This window comes from Ambystoma mexicanum, chromosome 2p (assembly GCF_040938575.1).
Source record: "Ambystoma mexicanum isolate Mex_15411 chromosome 2p, UKY_AmexF1_1, whole genome shotgun sequence".
Lineage (NCBI taxonomy): Eukaryota > Metazoa > Chordata > Amphibia > Caudata > Ambystomatidae > Ambystoma > Ambystoma mexicanum.
Genome location: NC_090923.1, coordinates 800,966,039 through 800,988,128, shown reverse-complemented (window position 1 = coordinate 800,988,128; position 22,090 = coordinate 800,966,039). Strand labels below are relative to the sequence as shown.

General features: G+C 49.4%; 1 protein-coding gene across 5 annotated transcripts in view; it reads left to right on the top strand.

Moving 5' to 3' along the window:
- The window catches only part of SIPA1L3 (signal induced proliferation associated 1 like 3), a 1,632,279-nt gene that overhangs the window by 1,361,058 nt on the left and 249,131 nt on the right, over window positions 1-22,090 (top strand). The gene's annotated exons all lie outside the window — the stretch shown is intronic.

Sequence of the window (22,090 nt, the reverse complement as noted above, 5' to 3'; positions counted from 1 at the left end):
TGTTTTGGTCAATGTCTTCCCAGGCTCACCGAATCTGTACATCAAGTGCCCTATATGTTTAATTTGAAGAAGGTGGGAAATTGGGAAAGGTCCTACTGAGAATATTGAGCACCAAGATAAGTGTGTTGACATAGCGTTATGAGCAAGAACAGCACTAAAATGCCACATTTTCCAATTACATAGTGTAAACGGATTTTATATAAGCAAACACACTTGCCACACATTAAAAAGTGCATATTTTGTTTTATTTCGTTATTCTTTGAGAGGGTGATCTAAAGATGTAATTCATTAGAATTGAAAAAATACTGTTTGCCTGCTGACATCTAAGCCACTCATTTATTTTAGTACAAGTCAACATCCTCCTTAGTTTCCCAGCTGTCCACAGAGGTAAGTGTATTGCAGTACTTGCTTATCTAACCAACAGTTAAAATATTGAGCAGTCTGCATATTTCTTATATCCACAGTCCATGTGTCCATTCATCAGACTGGTTTGGACTTGAGCTTAATCTTTTCCTTAACCATACTTTGAAATCCTACTGTGATATCATAATGGTTCAAATGACTTAAATGTCTTTTCTTATCAAGACTTGTAAAAGAGACGGTCTATGTAGCCAAGCTAAGTTATATTGGACACCGGCGAGTTTCCTGACATTTTCAGTTGTAGTTGCTGTAAAAATGTTTTGCCGTATGCTGTAGTTTAGTCCCCAACCTTCCCAATAAAACAATGTATAGCAGTAGACTCAATTGCTCTCTTATCAAGCACTTATGTCTGATACTGTATGTGTAGAAGGGTACAACTTCAATATGCCAGGCTTTCAGCGCAATATACCTCGTCAGACAAGTCTCAACATACCTCTAACCGAATAAATTTGAAGGAACGGTCCAACTTATGGGAAAACATAGTTAACTCTTAAACTGCCTCCTGTCTGTGATATCATTAGTGTGCTACTGTTAATCTGAGTTTTGCAGCACATTAAGGCAAACTGCACACCCCAAATGGCAAGCTGTTGCTCTCCTAAGAGAGTTAACATACACCACAAGATTCCCATATAGTTTCCTATTTTTGCCTATTTCAAACTGGGTCATTGAGTAGCGAAAATAATGTTTGTCAGACCTACTGAAGCATTTATGTTCTCCATATGGCTCAAACCTTTCATGTTCTTGGACTAATGGTTGTACTTTGCAAAATAGAGTTTTTGCAACTAATTTTGCAGAGGGTTCTGCAAGGAAGGAAAATAGGGTTACAATTTTCCAGACCATTGCAACCTCACATTTTAGTTTTGCAAGAGAAAGCTTTAGCTCTTTCACAGATTTCTTGTAGCCAGAAGGGCCATGCTGTCGATCAATCAACTGCTGCTTATGCAGAAAGAGTGTATTGTGGAGGAATCTGTTCATAGATATGCCATTTTATAGACGCTATTGCAACTTTGTACATTGCAGAGAAGGTTGTCAATTCTTGCTTTTAAGAGGTTCCTTTAATTAATGCTGCTTGGTACATTAATGCGTTTTTCGCTTTTGTGTCTGCATTACATTTATTTTACTGCTTTTGTTATTTATGCTGCTTGGTACAATGATGCTTTTGTTATTTATTTGTTATGAGAGCCTTTTGTCTTTGGCTGTCTTTGTTAGTGTGTTTAAAGAATATAGTAATACAGCCTCCAACCCACAACCATCAGCTGTGCCCTGACGCAGAGAGTGCCTTCCATTGGCTTAGTTCATTTTAGCAAAATGAGTATTTTCATGGCCGCCAACTTTGGTTGGTAGGCGTGGCTAAGTCTCTTGTCTGACTCTTGGGGGGTGCTGGGGGAGGGGGAAGCCATGTGGTCTGGGAGCTACGGCCAACCACACTATGCGGGCAGTGGAACTCAGCATGCCCCAGTCACTTGCCCTCCTTTCGTGCCACTAGCACCAAACAATGACTTAAAATGTGATCCATGCAGAAGTATTGAGGCTTTTACCTCCCAAGGGAATTTCTGGTTCAACATATCCATCCCCTGGCTAGGTACCATTGAAGCCAATTGGAAGAGTGAAGTCCCTAACCTTTGACCAACAAGACAGAATAACCCTGAAAGTCACAAAGGGCAAGAAAACATATGGCTGGCTGTAAAAACCCTGAAACAATTTGACAGTACACTCAAGCAATGGCATTTTGAGAAGTCTGCAGTCTTCCGATGCACGTATGCTGTGGCAATGCTTTTGCGGATGTTAACAATGGTGTTGCAAGATGGTGGTCCCCCTATATAAAGGCTTGTGGCATGTCTTGGCATAGTTGGAGAAGTGGTGGAGGACTGCAGGAGAAGCAACCTCATTTTGAAAAATCACCAATCAATGTGCACAACATATAATCAGACTGGAGTATTGTTAAGCATGGGAGGTTGCAAGAGTGGGTCTAGTCCACTATATAAACTGCCTACAGTTAGGCAACATGTGGGTGTTTGAATTCAGAGGAAGATCCGATTTGGAGTGTATTGAAGGTAGAAGCATCAGTTGGGTCAGTCGGAGTAGAAGGGTGTTTGGAGAGTTGTGGCCAGTAAGCAAATAAGGAATGAGGACAAGAAGAGTAACATCAAAGGGGGTATGGTGACTGTAAGGTTTGTGATGGGGGAACGGAAGGAGAAAGAGAACCGTTTATATATAACAGGAAGATAGGAGGGTGTAATTTGAAGCAGTTGGGAGAGAGATCAGGGGTTTAGAGGCAGAGACCCAAAAGGAGGAGAGAAAAGGCAGCAGAGAGGAGGTGCAGGCACATTAAAATTGTGACAGGAAAATGTTGAAGCGGGTTGGAGGTATAATCCCGTTGTGGCACATGAGGTAGTGCAAAAGTGAAGGTATAGTGTAGAGAAGTAAGAAAGATCCCTCTAGGCACAACACTGTTGCGACTTGTCAAGGAGGTATACATTAAGGAGTGTTGGGACTAGAGTTAGGAGCCTAACGAAAGAAGCACATAGCTGGGGCTAGCCAGCAGGCCAGCATCAGGGCTAGCCTCCAGGTGGAAACTCTGGGGCGCATCTTGGTGTGATTCAGCCCTAACTTCAACTCCTACCCTGGTGTGACAGTGATCTCAAGGTCATCTCGACATGTATCCCCGTATCATGTCATCTAGCCCATTGACATGAATCTGCTGAAGAAACTGTTGTACTCTGTGTTAGGTTAAAGCTGGGGATCATACACTCAGACAGTTAAGACTCCAACAGACCAAGCGGAAGAAACCTAAGTCTTTCCCTTACCCGATCATAACAGAGAATAGCCCAGGGATCACACTATACTGATAGGGAACTGAGGCACAATAGCGGACCAACTTGTAATGAAGGTGAAAAAACAAAATGGATAGAAAAAAATTGGCAAAAGATAAGCAGAGAAAAGAATCGTAATGCAAAACTGTAAACCGAGTCTGAACCTGAAGCTATACGGGCACACACTAAGAAGGTGCATGAAAATGCCGGCCGAGCAAACAATTGTGGGCTACGATTCAGAACAGATATTGGAGACTATCAGAGAAGCAGGCATGGAAAACTGCCACGAAACCTGGAATTCTGGCACATTAGGGATATCTAAAAACTCCAGTACTAGTCACTTACAAGACCGCAGGTCGCTGTCAACTCAGAGTATACATGGAATTTCCAGAGAACGTGTGCACTGAAGAGTAGATGCATACAACTATTGACTGAAGTCTCAGAGTAAGGCGAGAAGGAAACCAACAGGAAAGTTTGTCACAAGGTTGCAGCTAACTCAGCAAGTACATGGAATTAGAGAATAGCAGAAAAACACAGTGCAACAAGAAACTGGGACCGTAGGGGGAAATAGAAGAAACAGTACTTGCAGAACAAAGGGAATATGAGAGGCACAAAAGCTCACAGAAACACTGCCTTTCTAGAGTAGCCAGAGAGGCAGCACAAATACTGACTGAGTCGTGGTGGGCTGTAACGGCACACAGGACATGGCGCTGCACCAAGCAGGCAGGATTCACTAGCAAAAGCCAAAACTCAATGAGAAAAGTTCAGGAACAGGCCGGCTGTAACAGCAGACTGGATAGGACACTGCACAAAGCAGCCCCGGCAGGGAAAATACAGTACCAAAAGTAGAATCTCAAGCAAAGGTTAAATCCCGCTGACCACAGGATCACAAAGCAGAAATCTCAGAGAAGGCAGTTGGTAGAACTAGTGTTACTTGGGGAAACAACCTTATGAGAACCTTTCCAGGACACAGACACACATGGTGGAGCAGGCTGTAACCAGAGGCAGCTGAGCGTTTTCTTCTCCATATCTCTGCAGCATGCAGAAGCAGGCTTTAGGTTCCTCCTAGCTCTGAGCGACTGAGACTGGTGTAATCAATCAAAGTCCCACATCCTACTCATTACTTCTTGGAAGTAATACATCTACTTGAATGCACTTGCTGGATTCAAGTAGATGTACTCGGAATCGAACATGGGGTGAGTTTGGTTAACATTGTAGCTGGCAAGCAGGCAACGGAGTCCAGTTTGTAGGATCTAAATAGTTGTGTTGCTGCAAACAGAATCTTTGTATGTCCACATGCAGTGACGCTCGGTGGCAGACAGATAGGATCCGGGCACCCTGGCTGGAGGTATTGCAGGGGGGGGACACACAAACACCCCAGCATTGGGAGATGCTGAGAAATTAGTGGAGCGGAAATCATAATCTGCACAAGGTGATTGCCACAGAGGAATATGCATCATGTACAAAACAGGGTCTCCTAGCTGAGTGTACGCAAGAGCTGCAGGTGTGTGATGTTGGTGGGGGATCAGGCAAGGAAAGGAACACCCGACTAACAGGAGAGACACTTTTCCAACATGCTCGTCCTAAAGAAATGTATAAAGGTGTTGGCAGTATTTTACCGGAAGAGAAGTTTAGGTCCTCCTGAAGATCAATCCAACAACTAAGTTGCAGTGCTAATCAGTATATTACTTGACCCTATGTGGGGGAAGCGTAGATGAAGCGTGTAGAAATGAGGTTGAGGGTAGCATGTGATAGCAGACAGTAGCCAGTCAGGTTGCTCCAAACCTGAAATGAATCTAAGTCTGGGTTTGGAGCAACCAGAGTGCTCTACGCACCCACTCTACTCCCGGTGCTGCTGCTTTCTCTCCTCTTCTGCCTCCCAACCCCCAAATTCAGCCCATGAACACTGCCCCCTCTCCTTATCTGAAAAGGGCTCATCCGACCTGGCCACACTGTCTGCTTGGCTTCCTGTTTAAGCCATGGAAGAGGGGCACAGAGCCCTGCCTTCCATTTCCATTGGAATCCTGACTCTCCCCAGCCGCTGCTGCGAGCAAAGCAGTACGGGCAGGTTTTTCTTTTTTTGTTTTTCCAATTGATATTAGCACCTCAAGCGTTTCCTCTGGGTGCTAATAACAATGTCCCTTGCTTTGGGCCCCGGGCCGTTACCGACCAATGAAGCCTACAGAACATGTTGTTATTGCTTAAATAAATGAATATCCATATAGTATCATTATTTAGGAGTATTGATCTTTAAAGAAGTCCATAAATTAAATTATAATAATAAATGTTCTGAAACTTCTTTTGGGACCAGTTGGCAGGGTCCTTAGTTCAAGCTTTTAATACCGAGCACAAAACTGCCAACCTATGTGACAACGTAAAATAAAAAGCTGTGGTTACAAGTAAAAGAAGTGATAAAACGGGAAACACAGACCGCACATCTCTTGGTTGTACTCCTATGGGCCAAGTGTCAACCATTACGAAAAAGTGCAGTGGCGGATATCGGTTATGTAGAAATAGAGCCGTCTGTTGCAGTGGAGTAGCGATGTAGTGTGTGTGTACGTGGCATCCTCTAGCCAGGAGGTCTGCGCAAGGCTCTTGGATGAAGGCTCGGAACCCAGTAGATATGTAAAATCTGTTGGAGCTTGCTGCAACTTTTTTTTTTTCATATAACACTTTTTTGATTTTTATACAAAATTTCCAGCATGAACATATTGCTTCACATTAAGTGTGCAAGTTGACAACAAAATAAAATTACCATCCCTATAACCATGAGCCCAAAGGGCCACCTACAAGGCCCTCCCGACATCTGCTTCCCCGCCCAAGTAGTCCCGTTGTACCCTCCGCCCCCACCCTCCCATTTGCCCCGACTTTTGTAGATTTCCCCAGACAACCCTGAGAGTTGTGCACCCGTCTTTCAAGGGCCATGCACACATCAGCCTCTGCTACCCACCGACCAGTCCGGCAACATTCAGGGGCTCCCCAGAGTGATGCAATCACCTTTTTGCTCTGTCCCAGGGTGACTGAGAACAATTTTTCATATTTAGTAAATCCTACCTCCCCCATACCTGCAACAGCACACACTTTGGGTCTCTAGGTACCTCAGGCCCCGTTATTGCTGACGGTCTATCAATGCATTTCCCCCAAAAGAGTTGTACCTCTGTACACTCCCACATTATGTGAAAGAACGTGCCTCTGGGCCTCCCACACTGCACACAATCATTGTTTTTGAACCTTTCCTATTTATTTAACATTGTGCAGGAGCAGTAGACTCGATGCAGGTTCTTGTATTCTACAAGACGTAACTTTGCAGACATTCCGATTTCCCTAGGGAGCATAAACGCCTCCACCCACTCCTCTGGGTCCAAAGCCCCCACACCACCTTTCCACCTGTCCTTGAGACGGGATTATTCCTGGGCACCAAAAGCCGAATTCACTTGGTAGAGAGTCGAGGTGACCTTGGTCTCTATGCATGTTGGGAGTAAGTAAGCCTCTAGAGGGGGAACCCTATGGTATCTCCTGCAGATCCGTGAACTGAACTGCGACCTTAGTGTATGTGCCAACTGCATGTATTTGAAGCCACCACCTCCCAATAGACTGAACCTCTCCTGTAATGACTCAAACGGCAGGAGGCGACCCTCCCGCACAGCGTCCGCCAGGTTCCGGATTCCAAGATTCTCCCAATTCTTGAAATGACCCACATTGAGGAGCTCCGGAAGATTTCAGTAGTTCCAAAGAGGCTGACTAAGGTTGGGTGTCTCACCTCACCCCATCCCACATGCCTTTGCGCTTCAGCCCAAATCATTTGCACATGTCGCATTGTGGGCAGGAGCGCAGGACCTTCTCTCCTCCTCCCATATAGCACTTGTGATATAGCTGGTCAAGTGGCACAGCGAGTAGAGCACTCGCTTTGACATCTATGCAGAGCCTGCTAATGCAGGTTCGAATCCCGGCGGGACCAAACTCAGCCTTTCATCCTTCCGAGGTCGATAAATGAGCACCACACACCGTGGGTAATAATAAGCAGCGCTCAGATACCTGAGGGTTTGTAGCGCTATATAAATGCCAAATTATTATTATTAATTATTATTGTGTCTGGGACCTCCCTGACATCCAGTCCAGTTCCCCTGCGATGTGTGGAAGCCTGGGATACCCATGCTGCCAGTCGTTCACTACCCCCAGCTGAGCTGCCAAGTAATACCCTTGCAGACACAGCATACTGGTTTCCCCCACTCCTCTCCCACACAGATCGCCCTAGAGTCGTGAAAGCGATGTGCGCCCTTCTGCCCTCCCACCCTGACAGGAGATCCCTCAGATCCCTATCAATCCTCCGAAAGACCAACCTGGGGGACCAGAAATGGGGCGTTCTGCAGCACATACAAGAACTTGGGCAGGAGAATCCTCTTAAAGTGGGCTGCCTAGCCCAGCAAATTCAGTGCAAGAGTCTGCCATTGTGTAGCATCAAGCCTAAACTTTTCCTTTATCGGGTGCACATTTAGCCCCAGAAACTCTGATAGCTGCCTGCCCAGCTGGATCCCTAGATACCTAAATCCTGCTGTCGAAATCTGGTGTGGCACTGCCCCGTCCCCCGCCCTGTATAGTGAACTGAACCGATTTCTGCCAGTTGACCTTGAGGCCACTGAAGCCCTGGTATTCATTCAGGATTTGCGTCACTACTGGACAGGACCATCCATGTATATCAACAGGTCATCCGCATATAGGGAGACCTGCTTCTCTCTTTCCCATGGCCATCTGAAACCCACTCAATCCCGGCTGGATCTGAGCTCTGCTGCAAGCGGCTCTACTGCCAGCGTAGAGTAAGGGAGAGTGGACACCCCTGTCCCGTCCCATGTCATAGGGGGAATATCTGTGAGGCAATCCCATTAACCCCAACTTCCACCATCGGTGATTTGTACAACAAGCGTACCCACCCGGAGTAGTTTTCCCCGAACCCTATGCCCTCCATTATATCCCACAATGCACCCCAATATACATAGGCAAACGCCTTCTTGAAGTCTACCGAGATTAAGGCTAGAGGACCCGGGATGGTAGAGGCTTGGTTTACGGCCATGTGCACACTGCGGATATTCATGCGAGTAGATTTGGATGGTAAGAACCTGCACTGGTATAGGTTAACTAGATGTCCAATGACTCCCAACAGGCCGTTGGCTAGGACCCTCGCCAGAATCTTGGCCTCCCCGTTTGTGAGGGAGATTGGCCTCTAAAAGACAAAGCATTCAGGTGCCCAGTTTAGGAAGCACTATTATGCGCGGCCCAATCGGGTCCACAGGTAGTATACCATCATGCTTGCCCCGCTGGAACAGCCAGTTCAGCGGTCCCACTACCACTTCCCCCAGCCTTTTCCAGACCTCTACTGGGAGCCCATTCGGCCCTGGGGACTTCCCATACTGGAGTTGGGAAATAGCCAGTACTTTTTCCTCCTCAGATATGTCGACCTCCCAGATCGGTTTGCTGCTGCACCGTAAATGGAAGGCATGGTATCAAAGTAAGACAGACACAAGTGATCACAGTTCAAGGGTGTTAATTCAACTGCAAAATGGGTGAGATAAATGCCCAATCTAAACCTAAAGCTAAGATGGGCGCAAGCTACGACCATCAAATAATAATAATACATTCCTATGCTACAAAATAGTGTGGGATAATGTTCACAAAAAGAAAGACATGTTCACAAAAGGACAAGTCAGGATGTTAGGCCGTGGGCCTCCCTTCCCCACGTTTTAGCACGGGAAAAAGTAGGTCACTTGATCACAGCACACTCCAGGGCTCCTACGGCACAAGGTCACAGTTCCTTTCACCCACATTAGGGTCTTCTGTGCCAAAGTCTGTTTAGTGCAAAGTCTTTTGAGTTTGAAGACCAAATGTTCTATAAACAATAAAGAAAAGTTCCTTTCTCAATATTAACGTACAGCGATTTTCACCCAGGATCCCCCTCAGCTGGGCTCTGATCCTTCTTCCACCGTTAGCCTCCCTCAGTCGGGTTCAGACCAAGTTCAATTTGTAGGCATCCCTCAGCCAGTTCACATTTGCCTCAACAATATTCTAAGTGTGTTACTGCTCACCCTAAACAGCAATATCTTCTCTGGTGTGGTAATCTTCACCCAGGATCCCCCTCTTCAGGGCTCAGACCCCTTTTCTACAATTAGTCCCCCTCAGCCGGGCTCAGAACAACTTGAGTGTGCACGGGATTCAATGCAACCCGCTGCAGGACCACTTCGATTTTACAGTTCAACACTTCTTCCTCGCTCAGAAGGGGGAGCGGGGGGTGCACCAGACAGAGACCTTTGAGTGAGCGCTGGATCACTCGATATCTGGTACCAATCTAAGTTTCACAAAGTTCTATTATAGTCAAGTTCTCTTCATACAATTTTGCCGCTTGCAACCTTGAGTATAACGCTGTCCAGTCAATCAGTTTTTCCAACTCACAGGGTGTGCTGAACTTGTTGGCGTTGCTTTGCTGTTCTAGTCAAGGAAGGTACCACAGTGGCAATCGCTTCTCCCATCTTGGCTATCAGTGCGGGAGGGCCCCGTGTACCTTTGACACACGCTACATTGTTCGTCAGCTGCAATTCCCGGTCTTATGTTTCTTTTATTTGAGGCTTCTTGAAAGCCGCGGTTCTGGGTTGTAAAGGGCAAGGGTAATTCACTCCTTGCTGTCCTCTCAGACCTCGCCGCCTTTCCCCTCAGTTTAAACTGCAGTCTCAGGATATCTGCTTCCTCGTGTGCTTGGCCTTGCTCAGTGTGTGCTTTTGTGCTCCACCTTTTATCCTTGTGGGTAAGTGTAATGGGAGTCAGCTTTGTGTAGTTATCAGTAATTGCTTGACTCTGCCTGATCCTTGTGTTGGGACATGTCAAGTATATAGCTCTGGTGTTAGTCCATTGTCGCTCGCAATGATCTGTCCGTGAGAAGGTGTTCTTGTTGGAAAAGAGGGGCACGGGGCTTGAGTTTCTAGGTATCCTGCCTGGTAGGATGGGGAAAAGGTGCCATAAGGAAGGGGATCCCACATCTCACCCTTCGGTGTCCCACTTCCCCTCCCCGAAGACTCCCCATCCTGGTAATCCTCCCACACTGGTCAGCCCCCGGGAACTTGATCCAATAGAGATGGCTGTGTCCTGGCCACCTGGATGACAGATCCCCAAGGATTAGCGGGTGAGACACCTTCAGGTAGAGCTACCGAGTCAACCCCCCTCGGTCTGTCTGCCCTGGGTTGACTCACTGGCCGCTATACAAGGCCTCATAGTATGTTTCAAATGCCTGCGTGATGTACGTCGCCTCTGGGCACCTCCCCTGCATCGGTCTGTATGAACTGCACATGGCTACTGTTCGACTCCCTTTTTTTCCAGCCATGCCAACATTTTCCCTGCCTTATTCCCCACCTCACAAATCTGGCTCCATTTATGCCTTTGCATTGTCTAGCGTTACATTGCTGAGCGTCACCTGCTCCGTCTGCAGCACCAGCTGCACCGCCCTAGTTCCTAGCTCGGCAAATGTGACCTCTGCCTTCTCCACGTCTTCCTCTGCTTCCCTCACCACCGACAGATATGGTTTGCATCGTGCTGCCACCCACAAGATTGCCTCCCCCGGTTTGAACCCCTCCCAGATAGTGACAGGGCTATCCACTGAGCCTTCGTTAATGGAAAAGTATTCCTGGGCGGTATTCGATAGGGCCTCTGAGAATTCAGGGAAAGCCAGATAGTTTGAGTTTAACCTCCAAGTGGAAGGTGGCGCCACCCACTTTTTAATTTCGATAAGCAGCAGTGAATGGTCTGAAATCCCTGTGACTAAAAACGTTGCAGAGAGAACCCTGTGACTGTTGTCCTGCTTGATGAAAAAATAGTCCAACCTGGACATAGTTGAGTGAACCCACGAAAGAAATGAAAACCTCTTTTCCCCTGGATGTAAGCACCTCCATGCATCCAGCCATCCCATGGTGAAAGAGCACAGATTAGTGGGTATCCCCATGTTTCTGCTGCCCACCCGGGATCTATCCGACTCTGTTTCCATCGTTGAAGTCCCCACCCAGGACCCATACATCTGCCTGCACCTGCACAATGATCTTCAGAAGGTCGCTTATCCGCTCCTGCGTAGGGAGGGGGGCATAATCTGCCACAATACCGCCATGTGACCCCCAAAGCTCCCCCATGATCAATGCAAACCTCCCCCTGGGATCCAGGCGCACCTCAAAAAGCGAGAATGGCACTTTCCTGTGAATTAGAATCTGTGTGCCCCGTGCCCCTCTGGCAAAATCTACATGGAAGGCTACCCTATAGTTGGATCTCATGAAGAACCTGCAGTGTGTCCCTGCCGGATGTGTCTTAGTGAGGATGGCAAAGTCGGTGAATGCCTGTTAAGAAATTGAAGGACAAGCCTGCGCTTAATACCGGAACACATACCCGTAACGTTCCATGTTAGGAGCGTGACCCCTGTGTCAAATGCCATTCCCCTTGAAAGCCATATACCAAGCCCAGGCCCCCCATCCTCCTTTGAAGACTCGGGATGTAACCCAGTGCATTTCTGCCGTCACCGCTCCCTCCCCTGCCAAGCAATGTGAACGAACATTGACCAAAGTGGAACATTCAACGCCCCCCACCCTGCACTTCCCCCCACAACTGAATCTTTCTGTCACCCAGAGTCTGTGCGAGCCCTGCATGGGCTTAACTACCACAAGCAGGAGTGGAGCGCCCACTGAGATAGCAAAACATAGAAATAAACCCCCTCCTAGGCACTAGCCCGGGCAATGCACCAAAAAGAGGCCTATATTTCTGAAGTACATCTGTTTAAAAGAGCGGATCTGTCTGCCAACTCATGTCCTATGCCAACTGCCAGCACCAGGCAGCCGTCTGCGCCTGGTCAGGGGAGTTGCCCCTATCCTCTACGGTGGTCGAGTCTTGCGAATACCATGGGGCTGAGGTTGTTACATGCTCTGTCTCCTGCCGCTGCGCCCCCTTCCGTGTCATCCAAGCAGATGCCGACTGAATGTTGGTCTTGTACCACTCACATGCTTCCTTCGGCATTCTGAACAGAAGTGCCTTCACCCCATGATAGACTTTAACCTGCAAAGGGAAGAACAGGGCGTACTTTATGCCGCTTGAAAGCAACTTCCTCTTTATCGAGTCAAATGACTGCAACCCAATTTGGGAGTCACTGAATGTGATTGGACCAGTGGCCCTGGCCATTTGCAAGAGCGCATTGCTGTCTCGATAAGTCAGGAGCCTCGCAATCACTGTATGTGCGTGTGCACCCGGGGCAGGCCTGCCCGTGGGTACCCTGTGTGCTCTTTCAATTGAAAAGAAGTTGGAAAGCTTCTTCACCATAAGGTAGGTCTGAGCGTCATTGCACCAGAAAGAATTTTATTCAGGGCACCTCGGCGTTCTCCGGTAGCCCCAAAATGTGGATGTAATTTCGTCTCGACCTCTCGTCGCTGTCCTCCGCGCGGTCCTCCAGGGTCTTGAGCTTCTGCGTTACCACTGCAAATTTCTTTTCCTTTTTTTTCACAGCATATTCCTTGTCAGTCTTTTTTTCCGCTTCCCCCACTCTCAAGAATGAGGACCTACCTCAGCAATGGCCCCCATAATGTCCCTGAGCGAGATGGCCGGGTCCTGGGCCGAAGCCTCAAAGGTAGAAGTGCTCAGCGCAACAGGCTGTGCGCACGCCGGGCTGCCTACCTTGAATTGGTCCATTTTGCTTTGTTGTGTCACTTTCCTGTCTTTTTCTTTGGCCATGCAGTTGTGAAGTGCCTTCCCTGCAGAGGTGTACTCGGTCCACTGCACCCTCCGCTACCCAGGCTGCCTATACCACCACTGTCCCACCGTGGTGTCTGGAGACTCTTTGCCACTTGCCCAGTCGCCCTCTACTATTTGAGTGTTGCTCACAGTTCAGGCTCAGGATTGGGTCCCAGGGCCCGGCCCCCACATCAGCTCCCAAGTCCCTTTGTACTTCTTAAACTGATGGACACCCACCACTTTGTCCTCCCTTGCTGGCCAGCACACAGTCTCAAACCAACTTCCAGTGGGTATGTGCCTTTCCCTCCACTACTGCAATTCTTTGGGGATCCATACTTCCTCAAGACCCCTGATGCAGAACTTTCCTCCCAATTGTGTAGCCCACTGCTAGTATGGCCGGCACACCATGCCCCCCGATCACACAGGACACCCAGGAGGATGGTACACTGCCACCGTGCATCTGCACTTTCCTCCCGTGCCAGGCATTACAACTCCAGGCCCCAAGTACCTCAGGCCAGACGACCAGCCCTGCAGCCTCCTCCAGACTCCTCCCCGTGTCCTTCCACTTCCACTCTCCTCAGGGCCCTGTGAGTCCCTTGGTCCGGTGTGTTGCTGGCAAAATGGCCATTCTTCCGCTTCTGCAGGGGATCTTCTGCTTGGCCCTGTGTTTCAGGAGTCCCAGCCTTGCTGCTCTCCCTGCAGCCTGGCTCCAGCGTCTCGCAGGGCGCCATCTCCCCTTTCTGGCCCCCAATGCTGTTGTCTGCTGTCTGCAGCCCAGAGCGTTCCTCTGACTCCCGGTCTGATCTCAGCAGGCCTGCCCCCTGCAGACTACGCTGTCTGCCAAGTGTCCCCGCTCCACTCCTGCTAGGCACCACTGTTCCGGCTGCCCATGTTGCCACCTTCTCACCGCTTCCGTATTGGGAACACCAATCCCCATCGGCCCTTCCATGCAGCTTACCTCAGTATCTCTCGCTGAGCCTTGCAGGGCTGATGCAGGCTCTAGAGAGCTCCGACCCTCCGGAGCCAGGCCGTATGGCAGCCGCTACTTCACTGTATCGGGTGGTCGCCTTTGCAACCTCTGTGTTCACCCGCATCCCAGCACTGATTCAATCGCCTCGATTGCATTTGAAAGTGGCTGTAATGTTGGCTGCAATGACTTCAGCCAGGATTTAAGGCAGGATTCTGGCAACCTCGCGGAACACCGGGAACCCGCGTCTGCATACTTCAGCTGCTCAGCAGCACCCTCTCTCTGCAACTTCTTTAGTTGGCAAGAATGCAGCCTTGGTGAATATTTGGACATTACTTACTACTGATGAGTTGCGGGAGAGCAAATCATGCACCAGTAAGTTGTATTAACACTTCTTTATTAAGTGCATCTTAGAAGGGAGAACCAAACCAAGTGCCAAGTATCTGCACAAATAAATGTCATATTGGTAGGATGTTGATTCACCCATATGTGGTAATTTTCCAGAGTAAAGTCAAATGTTTGTCTGTGGCAGCTTCAGAAATTATCAAAGTAAACATTTCTTCAGTTTCTGTTAAGCGTTGGTCCTGGTCTCTCCTAGACACGTCCCTCCCTTTTGTTCTGTCTTTCAGCACATTTCCCAGTCTCTTTTATACTTGTGAGGTCATGGTGATGTTCTTGTGTAGCTTGAGTGTGATGGGGAGATGTCCTCCCCGTTAGTGTCCAACCTGGAGCTTGTTGGTTGGTTCTCTAGTTGGTGTCACATGAGAGCTGGCCTTAAAACAAGGCTTAGAGCTATAAGTAGACATGAGGCCACCCTAAGGTCTTTACTGGGTTCTCTGTAGGATTACTACCACCTTCATCTCCGAATCATAGTTCTACAGCCTCCCAACCCTTATTTACTCTCCTCCTTACCATCTCGCTAAAAGCTCAGATCCGGGAGGCGTTCTCTTTTCCCTTTCCCCTTTCTCTCTAGCCTTCTCATTCTCCTGCACCACCTTGATGTTTTGCTTGCTCCTTCACCCGTCCCAGGCATCCATTGCATCTTCTCTGAGTCATCACTTCCTTCTGCTCTTCTGGTCTCCCCTTGATCTTCCTCACTTCCTTCCCTTTATTCTTGAAGATTCTCCTGCTTATCGCTATACTCTGTTCAACCTTCTCTTTAGTTGTCTCTTCACTGATTACCACCTTCCCTTGCAGCACCTCTATAGTAAGGGTTGGCTTCTTTACCCCTCCTCCGTGGTTTCTCTCACCCACTCCTCTTTCACCTCTCTCACCACCTCTTCCTTAATTTCTCTGATCTCTTTAGACACATTTGTAACCAGAGCTAACTTTACAACTTTTCACTTGCAGCTTTCTGGGTTCCTCACTCTCTCTCTTCCTGGTTTGCCCTCTCCCCAACCGCTTGGGTCTTACCCAGCTATCTGGCCTCTCCCTCTCCCCCTGGCCTCTCCCTCTCCCCCTGGCCTCTCCCTCTCCCCCTGGCCTCTCCCTCTCCCCCTGGCCTCTCCCTCTCCCCCTGGCCTCTCCCTCTCCCTCTCCCCCTAGCCTCTCCCTCTCCCCCTAGCCTCTCCCTCTCCCTGTTCCCCTGGCCTCTCCCTCTCCCTGTTCCCCTTGGCCTCTCCCTCTCCCTGTTCCCCTTGGCCTCTCCCTCTCCCTGTTCCCCTTGGCATCTCCCTCTCCCCGTTCCCCCTGGCATCTCCCTCATCCCGTTCCCCCTGGCATCTCCCTCATCCCGTTCCCCCTGGCATCTCCCTCATCCCGTTCCCCCTGGCATCTCCCTCATCCCGTTCCCCCTGGCCTCTCCCTCATCCCGTTCCCCCTGGCCTCTCCCTCATCCCGTTCCCCCTGGCCTCTCCCTCATCCCGTTCCCCCTGGCCTCTCCCTCATCCCGTTCCCCCTGGCCTCTCCCTCTCCCCATCCCCTTGGCCTCTCCCCATCCCCCTGGCCTCTCCCTCTCCCCATCCTCCGGGCCTCTCGCTCTCTCTGCCCCCCTGGTATCTCTCTCTCTGCCCCCCTGGTATCTCTCTCTCTCTGCCCCCCTGGTATCTCCCCCTCTCTGTCCCCCCCCCTGGTATCTCCCCCTCTCTGCCCCCTCTGGTATTATTGACCTTTCTCCATCCCCCTGGCATCTCCCTCTCTCCATCCCCCTGGCATCTCCCGCTCTCCATCTCCCTGGTATCTTCCTCTCCTCTGGATTTATTTCTCCCAGGCCCCTGGTCTTCTGCTCAGCCCCTTGGATTTCTTTGTCATGATCCCTCTGGATTTCCTACTCCCCGGTACCCTGGATTTCCCTCATCAGCCGCCTGGTTATTTCTCTTCCTGAGTACCTCTCTCCCCAACCAACCTCTCGTCTCTTTCCAGTCTCCTGGGTCTTTCCTCCAGCCTTCTATCGGCTATTTACCCCTGGCTCGTGGAACTTCCTGTACCCACCCCGTGGGTCCTGCGTTCCCCAGCCTCCTGTCTATCTCCCCTGCCGGTATCTAATGATAAAGGTGGCCAGGTGGCAACATTTCCCCCGAATATGTACTCCCACAAAAATCAAACCACTTCTGCAAATATTGTAGGACTTAGTAATTCATACCCATCCTAGACTATGTGGCGGAAACCGTTTAGGGGTGCAGGGAAGAAAATCGCCTACCTGGCGACTTTTTCCCAGGGGACATTTGTTCATAGAACTCCCCCCCGCCCCCCCTTGCCTCCTATCTCATTACTCCAGCTTCCAGGGTCGTCATATTCCCAGCCTCTTGGGTCTCTCATCTGGCCCTTTCTCCTTCCTACCCCATCCTCCTGAGTCTCTCCTCTGTCTTCCTGTCTCTTGCTCCAGCTCATTCTGCCCTTTTCCTTGGCCATCTCCGAATGAGCCCCTTTTGCAAGACTCCCAGAGTCTTCTGCCACAGATCCTTCCTTTTATAGGGTCTTGACAAAAGTTCAAGCCTCTCTTTGGCCTGAGGTAACTCAGGCGTGTCTTCCTCTGCAGCTGGTAAGCTGACTGACTAAGGGGCCCCACCTTTGGCCTTCCCCTTCCCAGACCTTTAGTGAGACCATTCAGACCAGAAAGCCTGAGGCTCTTTCTATTCAGAAAAAGAGTCACATCCATGCATTCAACATTACTATCGTGTATTGACTGTAATGTAACATTGTGAAACGCTGACCCAGATCATCATGGAAGTTAGCGTCGCACTTCAGTGATGTGAAGTGAATCAGGGAGTCTTGCTGATTCACACTTGTTGTCTCCATGCAGGGTTCTTCCAGTTAGACAAGACCAAGTCGAAATTGGGAATTGTGGAGCAGGAGATGAAAGTAGCTCCTGACTGCCAAGAACTAACTGGAGCTTAAATGCAACGATCCAAGAGCTACTTGACAGGTCTTGAAACATCAAAGTGAAGTGCACTTTACATTTAAGAAGATGATGCAAAAAATGAGCACCGCAATTGTGTGGGGCAGTAATACCGAGTGCCACACTCAACCGAAGAGAAATATATTTACACTTAACAAATCATTCCTATCCAAAACAACAGAATGGCCCAAAATAAGCACTGCCTTAAAATCAAGCAAAGAAAACTTTTTTTTTTAACATTTATTTATTCTCTTCTATTTTTGACACAATATCACAATAGGGATCAAATTATTGTCCAAGGTGTATTCATAGGTACATCTGCTAGTAAGTATCACATTGTTTGCCTTCATTATCACCAAATTCCATCGTGTTTCACTCCGTCAATGCAACAGTTACTTTAAATCGGACGTCTTAAACAATAAACAAAAAAAACAAAATAATAAACTTAACCTGAGAATATTTGAACTTCTCACTTTATTAGTATGCTGGACAATTGGGAAGATAGTCAGAAGGCCTACCCTACGTTTAGCCGAGGGGTGTTACCTTTTCCAGTTACCTCAGTTGTGTGCAGTATGCAATGTGATAGATCGGTCACCTTCATGGGAGTCTCTCATCACAGCCTGTCTTTTTTAGTCTGTGCGTGCCTGTGTGTAGTTTTCCTGAGTACTGTTAATTCCATTCTAGCCCATTGTTGTAAATCTAGTACCCAGGCAGTGGATATTGGTGGTATCTCTAATTTCCATGACATGGCTAGTTTACTAACTGCTAGTTTGTTGGCTAAGTACGTAATTTACTAAAACAGTTTGCTTATTGTTTCTGAATGTATACCGATTAAGCAGTTTCCCATATCCAGGTCATCTGTGTCACTCCGGCACCCTCCTGTAATGTCAGAGTGCCTTCCCAAAAGGCTCTAATGTTTGGGCAGTACCAGAACATGTGCCTTGGGTATGTGTTTTGCAATCGAAATTTGGGGCAAAAGTATGACATCATATATGGATGTTGTCCTCACTGGGCCCCGGCCTTTCTCATATAGTATCTCCAGTATCTGATCCCGCTTCAGGGTATCCGTATGTTAGCTACTATGTTAGATACTATATTTGAGTGTAAACTAGTGTTGACATGAACAGTTGAAACGGGCACTAGCCTCATAATAAGTAAAACAACCTTAAATAGATTCATAGTTCTCAGTTGCCTAGGCTATTAGAGATAGCATGCGTTCACACCCAATCCTGTTATTCGTCCAGGGTTCCCCCGTGTGGAGTGTCCTCTCAGTACGGCTTCAGTGGGCTGCATTGTGTATATGTGGAAGAGCAGTAAGATTCAATTCCAACCAGGACTGGTAATGTGGGGTGAGGGGATCGCGCTGCGTCGTGTGGGTGCCCGATGGTAGACCTATTCCTCGGCAGTGACTTTTTGTATGATTCCATTGGGGTGCCATTATCCTCCTACTGGTGGACAGTGGTCCCATATTCACTTCTATGTAAATGGCTCTCAGATGGTTTCACTTTAGGTTCCTAGGTCTGTAGCGTGATTTACTATCAATGGCTTTTAGGGGGTATCGGCGGCTTCCAATGTGGAGTTTGTGGTTTCCATTTTTTACGTTCTTCGGTAGTGGGGACCTTAGAGGCCTGGACCTGCTCATTCTCGTCTCAGGGGAGTCCGGTTAATAATTTTCAGCCAATTCTGTGCCTATTCTGGATACTGAAAGAAGTGAGATGTGCCGTTATATAGCACTTTCAGCTTAGCCCGGAATATGAGCATGTATCGTATCCGCAGTCGTCAGAGTTTGACTTTGAACATTTTGAAGGAGCATTGCATCCTTTGCACCGGCACAGTGTAATCAGGGTAAATCGCAAGTGATCCTCCTCCCCCAACCCTCTTGATAATCTATTGCCTTGCCTGGAGAATTTTAGTATCTCCTCCCTGTCCCTGTAGTTTATTATTCTGGCTATCAGTGGTATTGGTGGAACACTTGGGGATAGTCTTCTTGATAGGGTTCTGTGCACCCTTTCCACTGCGAATCCTTGAGGTAGTTTACCCGGACCGTTCTCTTGAAGCAGGAAGTTTTCAACATAATTTGTCAGGTCTTGTCCTTCAGTGTTCTCTGGGAGGCCAACAATCTGTACATTATTCTTGTGTGCGTGGCCTTGGCATCTTCTGTACTCATTTGTCCTGTCCCCTTTCCTCCATCCTTGTGGGCGTCCCCCAACATGGGGACGCTACCGGAACCTTTGGCATAAAAAAATTGAGATTCCCCTTTAAATTTGGTACAGCGTGCGGGGGTGGGAGGGCACCATTGGGCATGCAAACGCCCCACCGAGGCTCCGCCCTCTGGCACCTAACCTCCTTCCCATTTTCTGCACGGACGTGTCGGACCTGGCAGCCAGCGCAGAGACTTTTTAAAAACTTTCTGTTTGCTCTTTTTAACCTCCCTCCGGTGCCTTGCCTCCCCCGGCGCATGTGGACGGCAGGAGGATTCACGAGATGTGCCTCATGCGACTGCTATTTCCTGTCCTGGGACCCTCATGCACTCTCCCTTGTATGCCTGGGGCCCGACCACCGCTGGGATGCATGCGCGCCTTGCAGCGCTCTGTCACGGGGCATTGAAGAATCGGTTGTCGCGTTGGAGGGAAATCTTCCACACTGCCCCTCTAGCGTACCTTAAGGCCTTTGTCTCCAAGACCTCTCATCAAGACACGGTAGGCCCTCTGTTCAGCATGGCTCCTCAGCGTGGCGACTCATTTTCGGGGTTCCCATTGGGAAAGGGTTCATTGGATACAGGTTCTGGCAGGCACAAGGGGCCCAGGGGCTTTTGCAGGCATTCCGAGGACAGACCTGAGGCCATCAAGGCTACCGGCTCCCAAGCCGAGGGGCTCAGGGGCTCTACCAGGCTGTCTTCAGAAGGGCAATAAAGTTCGTCCTCTTCTTCGACCGCAGAAGAGATCGTCAGGTGCTACTGCCAAGAGTCCATCCTCAACACGATCCAGCACGACTACGGTTGCAGGTGCCGAGGGCGCTCAGCCGCGGTCATGTGTTAAGGCGTTTGGACTACCGGCCAGTCAGCCGAGGGCCTCCGCACCTACCAGAGTAGTCTCTGTGGTTGATGCTGCTGTTTCAGGTTCGGGACTCAGGAAGTGTCCTCCCATATCTGAGCCTGCCCGTGGTTTGGGGTCTTTGCACCCTCCCACCCAGTGCATGGCGCAAGGCCCCAAAATGTCAGATAAGCAGGAATCGAAGGGCATGCCCGTACTATCGGCCATTGAATGGGCTTTGCAAGAAGGTCCCAGTCCCCTTCCATCTGGAAGCAGCGACGGACTGTATGGTACAGGCTTCTGTCCTCAGAGGTACATCAACCCATCACAGCTTTACGGCTACTTGTCTCAAGCGCCTTTGCGCTTTGACCAGTAACGGCGGACCACCGTTTTGGAAAGACCGGCCCCATGGGATCCGGTGACTAGCAAGGACCGTTTCTTTGAGTGCTTCCTCCTCCTCATGCGTTCCCCTCATATGACAGGGCTACTGAAGGATGTAGTGAAGGAGGTGATCCCGCAAGTGGTGCCTCCCCGGCCTCCTCCTCTGATTCCTCCAGCGCGACTGGTTCCAGTGCCTGTCCCTCCCCCAGTCCAGGCCCCGTCGGTTGTTCAAACCCATCTACCTCCTCCTGTACCACCGTTGCATCCCCCTCAACAGCCGTTGGACCGGTCTTCGGCTCCGGAACTAGGAGGGACCCTGCTGGCATCTGTGTCCCAGGGCCCGGACTCCCCTTGGTCTGTAAAAAAGCAGAAGGGGGGGGAGAAATGGTGCCCAGGACGATGAACCCTTATCCATTAAGGCCTTTCATGACTGCCTTCAGGGCTGGCAGACTTCTTGGGGGTCCCCTCCGTCCCAGAAAGCACTCCTGGAATCAGGAGTGCTACAAGGGTTTTGGACAAGTGCACCATGATCTGGTCTGGCATCCCTTTGCAGAAGGATGGCCTGCCGGTGGCAAGAAAAATCTGGGAGAAGCCTAGGGCCAACACTGACGGATGGGGAGCCAATCCTCCTGGCCGCCCATCCTCAGTCCCATTCTTCAGTGGTGGTTGAGCCTCCCTCTATTCTTCGTCGTCTTCCTCCCCAGGAGCCACTTCCAATTGTCTTTCCAAAGAAGACAATGTCCTTGAGTATTTGGGCAAATGCTGCTATGCCATATCAGGACTGCATCTGCAGCTGATGCCCTTTTAGCCGTGTCTAACCAGATGCTGTGGAAGGAGCTCGGGGAGTTTCTTCGTGACCTCTCTCTGGAGAGGCAAGCCTCCTTCAAGGCCAGTCTGGCGAAAGCCTGGGACGTTGCACAGGACCTCATGGAGTCTTCAGTCTTCCACATCTACACAGCCAGCAGAGGGCTGGGCCTGGGTGTTCAGATTAGAGGGACTGTGTGAATGCATGCCACTACATTTTCATCTGACGAGCAGGATAGGATCCTAGATCTGTCCTTTGAGGGCGTGGACCACTTTCATTTGTGAACCGATGACGAGTTGACAAAGAAGAAAACCTCCACTCAAACCACCAAATGGTGGCCATCCTGACAAAGCCAGGGCAGAAGTCCTTCCCCCAGGCTCAGGGCAGGACTGAATTCAAACCCTGCGCTTTGACTGGCTTCAAGGGGTTTCGGGACCGTGGTGTGCGGAGACCTGACAGGTTGCCCATGACAACAGGAGGAAACTGCAGAGGACTTTGCACAGGCTTTTCCATTCCCCTTCCTCTGCTCCAACCTCTGACACCAAGATATGATATGGCATTTGGCATAGGGGGCTGACTGGCTCTTTTACAGGACAG